We start from the raw sequence: 7101 nt of genomic DNA, 5'->3' as shown, positions 1-7101 counted from the left end.
TGAGAAGGCAGTGGCCCTCATCGTTGACCTCTGCCTGGATGACAGCTCTCTCCTGAACCCGGAAATCTGTCAGGATTTCCTTGTGCTTCTGACCAATGAAAACCCCAACATCTCCAGCGCAGGTAAGTTTCCTGCAGTGTTTGATGGGAATTTTGTTTGTTGGGGGTTAAGTGGGTGGAGAACATGCTTATGTTTATATGCAAAAGTGAGGCAGGACTTCAAAGGATGGTGACCTTTCTGCGATTAAAACCGATCTAACAGACTTCTCTGTAAGTTCTGTATAAATAATGAATTGCCATTAGTTACCTGACACTTTTTTATTTGCCTAATGAGTCTGCTTGTGTTTGATGTTGTTCTCCTCTAATGCTAGTCTGTGGTGATATAGCTCATTTGTAACCGTGACACCTCCTTTTCCCCCCTGTCTAATGACAAGTGTGCAATTAAGCTTCGGTTGGAGAAATTTCATTGATGTGATCCATAGAAAGATGAATGTGAGTGTCTTACAATGCACTGCTCCACACTGCAGGTCCACGGCAGTCACGCAAGGTAAAATTGACATGAAATTGAATTCTGGACACAAGATCGAAGCCGCTGTGATATCTCTGAGTTGGCAGGTTATAGGAATGTCTAAAGCAATACAAATTATAATGAATTCCCGATCTGGCCAACTGCCATGGAGGAAGACGCAGAATGTAATTGTCACTCTGAGTTTCTGTCACGGGAGAAATCAAATAAACCGCTGCAGGCCCTGACCTGCATCATGTCCCCGACCACTGGGATTGTGAATGCCACTGTGTGTTATCCACAAATAAACATGAATCACTGATGCCACAGAAAAGCACTAATGCCAGCACTTTAATAATGCTCAACTGCTTATGAAGTCAATTTTAAATTGACATTTATATATTGGGGGGAAGCATAATAAATAATCCACAATCTCTAACCTGTAATCCAGATCAAATCTGCCTATATTTGACATGATACATATTTTGACATGTATCATTGCTACTTTAGGTGCAGCTTCATCAACACAGTATATACTATAGTGCTAACACTTAGTGCTATATACTATAGTTCTGGTGTGTCACATTTCTTAGTAAAAAAAAAAAGAAGCTAAATGAAAGTAATAAAATGGCACAAAAAATATTTACAAATATTTCTACAAATGTATAATAATAAAAATACATAAAATATGATTTAGATTTAAATAAAATGTAATAAAAATATATTAAATCATTTCAATTATTAATCTTCTATTTCCTAAGTAGATGTTTGGTCATTTGTATTTATTTTTATTTTATATATATATATATATATATATATATATATATATATATATATATATATATATATATATATATATATATATATATATATATATATATATATATTATATAAATATAAATTCTAAGTCATATAATTGTGAATAGTTAACAGCAAAATAAGTAGCCTTAAATATGAGAAAATGCTTTCCATATTATTTGTTGCTGATGTCAAAACAATGTATCCAATCAAATCATATTTTGACACTAAAAAGCTAGCCAAATTAGTCAGATTGAACACATACATGCTGTAAAAATAAACTACACAAGAAAAGAGAAGATAACTTCCAAAGAATACGCATTAGACTTTGTACTGCTTTGGGTTTCCACTTGATGTCTAATTTAAAAATCGCAAAACCAATTCTCTGTAGTACTTTTTCCACGAGTAATGCTACAGCTAAAGAAAAAAGCTTATAATGTCATAAAGTCATAATGATTGAGCTCTAATTAGGACGGAAGTGCTGAGTGTGTGAAGGGGAGATGCCTGCTGACTTTACTAGTGATAGAGGGAGGCTCTGGAACCTGCAGTCCACAGGCAGTAATACTAGATGAATGAGGGACTGCTGCTGGCCTCCGCAACCCCATGGTGAGAGCTGCACCCAGCCTGCCAAAAAGCAAAGGTCATGCATCAGGATAGCCAGGTGGTGCAGCACTCATGCAATGCCAAAACCCAACACGATAGAGCAGCACTGAGAACGTAACAGAGGAGGACACTGATCAGCACACTGCAGTTTGTTGCTAATTGTCTGAAGCAATTGTCCAGCATCCCTCTTGAATAGATGTCAAGTGGAAAAGCATGTGTTACTGCAGCTGCACTGTAGTAAAGTGCGTCACTTTTCATTAGGAATTCATGGAATGCTTGTGTTGAAGTCATGCCTTGGTTTTCTCATGAATGAATATTTCAAAGATGCCAGATCTAAACGTAACAAAAAAGCAGTTTGTTTAATAATTTAGTTTCGCCTCTAACACTTCAATGGTCTTTCTATATTTCACTTCGTCTCAAATAATGTGTACACGGGCCTGGATGCTTTCAAGCCTGCATGACATGATTTGCTCTTATAAAAACACTTTATGCCAACTTTGTAATGGAGCTACAAAGCCATGTCTTACCAGTATCTATAGGCTTCATGCATTTTTGCCATGTCCCCACCACTTCAGAAAATACAGCACAGCATATACATTTATCTAATATAGGATGCTTTTCTGGGTGTTTTCATTCAGTTCCTTTGTGTTATGTGGCAATAAAGCAAATAAATGTGTTGTTTTTATTGTTTTGCGTAGTTGTTATAACAATACTAAAGTATACAAAAAGAATAAGCAAAACAGACAATGAATGAATCTAACATGGCCAAGTAGTGCGCTCCCCGATTCATATGCAGCTCAAATGAGTCAATTCTTTTTTAACATATCGTAAGAAGAAAAGTATTAATTTGTTTATAATACATTTACATCAAAATTATCTGTTAATTTAGTATTATTAATGTAAACGACGTAATTCTATGCTCTGAGGTTCAAACATAACTTTGCAGTTATCCGTGAAGATCATGCTTAATATTTCCAGCTATTCTATGCATTTATCCACTGACCTAGGAAATCCAGGACAAATTTGTTTACATTTCAGTTATGACTTGTATGTTAACAAATAAAAAAAAAAAAAAAAAAAAAAAAAAAGATCTTAATAGTGTTTTAATACTTGTTCCAATGCCAGGTCAGAACCAAAGCTATAAGTGTAAACATTCATTCCATCATTCATTCACAAGAATTACAATTTTATTGACCACCTTGTATAGAAGGATTGTAAAAAAGTGCTGACGAAGGAAAATTTAAGACATTCAAAGTCAATATAATGCCGCTCAAGCATATGATGATGGCATTTGTTAGGTATGACCATCTTTCTCACCCCATTTCTATTGTACAGAAACCCTCAAGGTTAAATCAATTACATTTCCTTTCAAACATGACGAGAGGGATATGACTGAGTATAATGGTTACACAGTAGAGGGCATGTGGATTGGGGACCTCATTTCTTTCCACTAGTGTTGAAAAAGAAGAAGAGAAGCCATGCAGAATGCTGGTCCCATTACAAAGTGGTACCTCTACCTCTCCTCCTGTTTCTAGCACAATGAGCAGAACTTTACTATTCGTCACTAAAGAGTAGTTTAGCACACTAGGCTTCACTGCAGCAAACCAGCTGCTCTATTCTAGACCTACTACTGCAGCTACCGCATTATGTGGCCATAAATAAATAAAACAGCGAGTAGACATCAGACCAGCAGGTAAAATAACATACACACTCTGTCTATATGTTCCCCTCCCCGCTGAAGAAGGAACAAGATAGATGGAGAGTTTTGTGTGGCTGTGTGTGTGTGAAATATCTTCCAGGGGAGTTAATTCTCAGTAACCCAATGGGGAATTCCTGTGTGCTGGTGAAGTCCTGTGAGGTCTGATTAAATAATTTAGCATACCCCAGTGCTGTGTGCCAAACTAATTTGTGTCCATACCTTTATAGACTTTGTTAATTACTGAACAGGTGTAGAGTAGGCACAGCCAAAATTACATCCTTTGTCATTTTGCTTTATAGGCCTTAAGCTTTCTCATTTGCACTAAGCTTATTCTTATAATAGCAAAATATGCTGGGAGTTTGGCAGTGCCGTCAACTTAAGTATGAATAATGTGAATTTATACTTGCTGAAACTCAGTGTCTAGTGAAATAAATGTGAGAAGCAATTTAGCATTTCAACCTCGTCTCTTAATTTGAAAAATCCACACTGGCATCAGAACTAAAAAAACTAAAACAAAAAAAACATAAATGCTCCTTTAATCACAGAGATTTTCCAGAAATAAAATGTAATGAATCGTAAAAATAAAATGATATTAAAAGTATTCTACTGTATATGACACTTGTTATAAAACAGCTTGTGAAAAGATATGAAATTTAAGTCATTTTTCACTGATGATCTTCTACTCCAAGTTGTGATAAAATCAATGAGTGATAAATCGTTCAGAAGTGTGTATCCCAAAAGCATTATAAGCCAAATATGGTTGCAAGTTCAACTGTTACCAACATTGTTTCCTGATTTAGTGTTTTCTAAATCCACTGAACAAATGCAAATAGCATCGCAAACTTGTGTTGTTAACCTGTAGTGCAATCTATGTCTGTCATTCCAGATATATACAAATTGTATCTTATGTCTTCTAGTTTAAGAGAATTAAAGTGTCAATTTTAAAGAGAAGACCTGCAAAGTGAAAAAAAGCTAAGGAGTCCTCAGAATCCTTGTTTATTATATACAGCAACAATGTGACATTAATTAGATTTTGAACTGATAGATAAACTAAAATATCTTCACACAATCACAGTTTGTTAAATGAATTTGGAGCGACATGAGAATAGATGATGTAAAATAGATGACAAAATGTACGCTTTTGGCTTAACCATCCCTAATGCTACATTACTCAAATCCACCCTTGGTTTCTTTCATACACTGCATAAACCTCTAGTTGAGGCCATTAAGAATAAAATACTTTAGTGTTTAGACAATGCACAGGACATTGATCTCTGATGTCCATCCCCATGTGCATCATTTCTAGGAATCGAAACCTTTAAGCCGTAACCATCTCAAAAGACGAGAGCGGGCAAATAAAGAAAGCCACTGAAAATGAGCCTGACTATAACAAAAGGAAAATTGAATCACAGGCCGCCCTGTAGCGGCACATGGAGGGATTCAGGGGGTTTAGGCAGAGAGCAACATCCAAATGGACTCATTTCTAAAATCTAATTTCCAGGGTCTGCCTGTTATGGGTGACTGTGACATTTCATCCTTGATTGTGTTAAATTTGTTCTCTGTTCAGTAGCATGGGCCGAGGTTAACAAGCCATGCATGCGGCCGTTGACAAGCCCTGCGAATAGAAGTGGATTCTGACAGTTCTATTGCCTCTCAGAGGCAAGCCTCTGAACAAAAAGAAATTCAACAGCATTTTCAATATTTAGTGCAGCGTTCAGCTTGCACAACTTCTGGGTATTGTTCGATGTTTGTGCTATGTGTAAATATTTTCATGATATTCCTCATGTTCTGGAGAATCTGGTCGCACGGCAGAATGTGTGCACACAAGGTGCATTCATGATTAAAATGTTACGTAAATGTTTTTGCAAGAACAGAATATACAGTCCTAACAGTAAAAATACACATGGGTTTGGTACTATAAGCATGATGCTGTAATAGATTCTTCAAAATGAATAAATGTAATGCAGCATTTGACTGGTCAATGAGCTATACAGTTCAACTTAAAATAGAGTGAAAATAAATAAAGTACAAATAAATAAAGTTAAATGTAGAAACAGCCAGGAGCTAGTGTATTTTATTATTATATATTCTTGGCAAAAGAGAGGAGTAAACTGTTTTCACCACCTGGGAATATAACATACAATTTTTCAGCTCATAAAGCTGATTACTCAGCGGCAAATACAAAGTGCCATTGAGACCGATATTCATGAGAGGTCGGAGGTACAATCAATCTTGCAATGGTTCCAAGGCAAGCTGATAGGTTCATAAACTCATCTGCTGCCATACATTTATGATAATTCATTAGATCAGTGTAGGCTCTTTACACTTTCTTTCTAAAGAAGCATCAGTGTACTCTTAGCTAAATACTCCGACTTCAAACTCTTACTAGCATATAACATGTAACACAATAGGTTTGATTTGGTCATACAATGTAGTATAAAAATCTAATAATTATGAGATATGGCTTACTGTTCCATTTGCACTGGTTTTGGTTTCCCATTAGCCCCTGCTGTTAAATGTGAATGATGCAGTTTTTGAATACTGAAATACTGTATTTCTACATTGACAGACATACACAAAATTAAATTAACTTTTTTTACTCACAAATATTAATATTTTACTTTCTGTTTACTCAGATGACACACCTCACGATTGTTGCTGCTAAAGATGCTAAATAAAAAAATTGATCTTTTCAAAGAATGCAATGATAAATATTATAGTGAAATGACTAAGTGAGCTGTCATCTTGGAAATACAAATGGTTATTTTGCATTTAAGAATTGGACCCTGGTAAAGGAGTACCATGGGTGCATTGCATTGTGGGATACACTGACTCAGTCATTATGCCCTAGTTTTAAAGCAGATTGGTGACTTTCTATTTCATACATACAGCAAATATACAACCTGGGGTTGTGAAGTTAATTGTTCTTGCACTTATTAGTAGTTAGTCTGTATATACAGCATAACTATAAAATATACTTCGTATTATGGTGAATCTAAAAGCGAGTTTGTGTTTTGTTGGAAGTGTAAGATTGTATTTAATATAAAGTAATACAAATGAAAAGAATCACAAATTAGGGCTGCTTATGTAATACACATTGGAATTACAGAACTGCACACGTCAATGACAGCAATGACCATTTTACATAATTTTCTCATCTGTTCATTACTACTTATGCATAGGCCACAAGTTTATCTCGAGTTGTTTTAATTAAGTTTCTTCCAGACCTTTTACTCACCTGCTTATCCACCACTTTTCCCGTTTTTATTCAGCTGTTCATGAACTGCTTTTCACAGAGGTCACACTCCCTGCGTGCATGTAGAGGGTGAGATTTTTGTAGTGTAAAGAAGGTAAATTTGAGTCAGAAGCATTTCTTTTCTTTTCATGTGTGTCAACATGTATTGCTAGCACACGTAGATTCATACACATTGACTCTGTATTGCAAAACAGGACAAAAGGCAAATTCATCATGCCTGGCAGAATCATTATCCAAAGCT

At 35.6% G+C, this 7101-nt stretch overlaps 1 protein-coding gene across 1 annotated transcript in view; it reads left to right on the top strand.

Moving 5' to 3' along the window:
* Window positions 1-322: 322 nt before the first annotated feature.
* The window catches only part of LOC127968422 (NADH-cytochrome b5 reductase 3), a 99485-nt gene continuing 92706 nt past the window's right edge, over window positions 323-7101 (top strand). Inside the window, exon 1 of the mRNA XM_052569638.1 lies at window positions 323-337. The gene's annotated coding sequence lies outside the window, so the exon portion shown is untranslated. The remainder of the gene's footprint in view (window positions 338-7101) is intronic.

This window comes from Carassius gibelio, chromosome B11, assembly GCF_023724105.1.
Source record: "Carassius gibelio isolate Cgi1373 ecotype wild population from Czech Republic chromosome B11, carGib1.2-hapl.c, whole genome shotgun sequence".
Taxonomy (NCBI): Eukaryota; Metazoa; Chordata; class Actinopteri; order Cypriniformes; family Cyprinidae; genus Carassius; species Carassius gibelio.
This window is presented reverse-complemented; position numbering and strand designations above follow the sequence as displayed.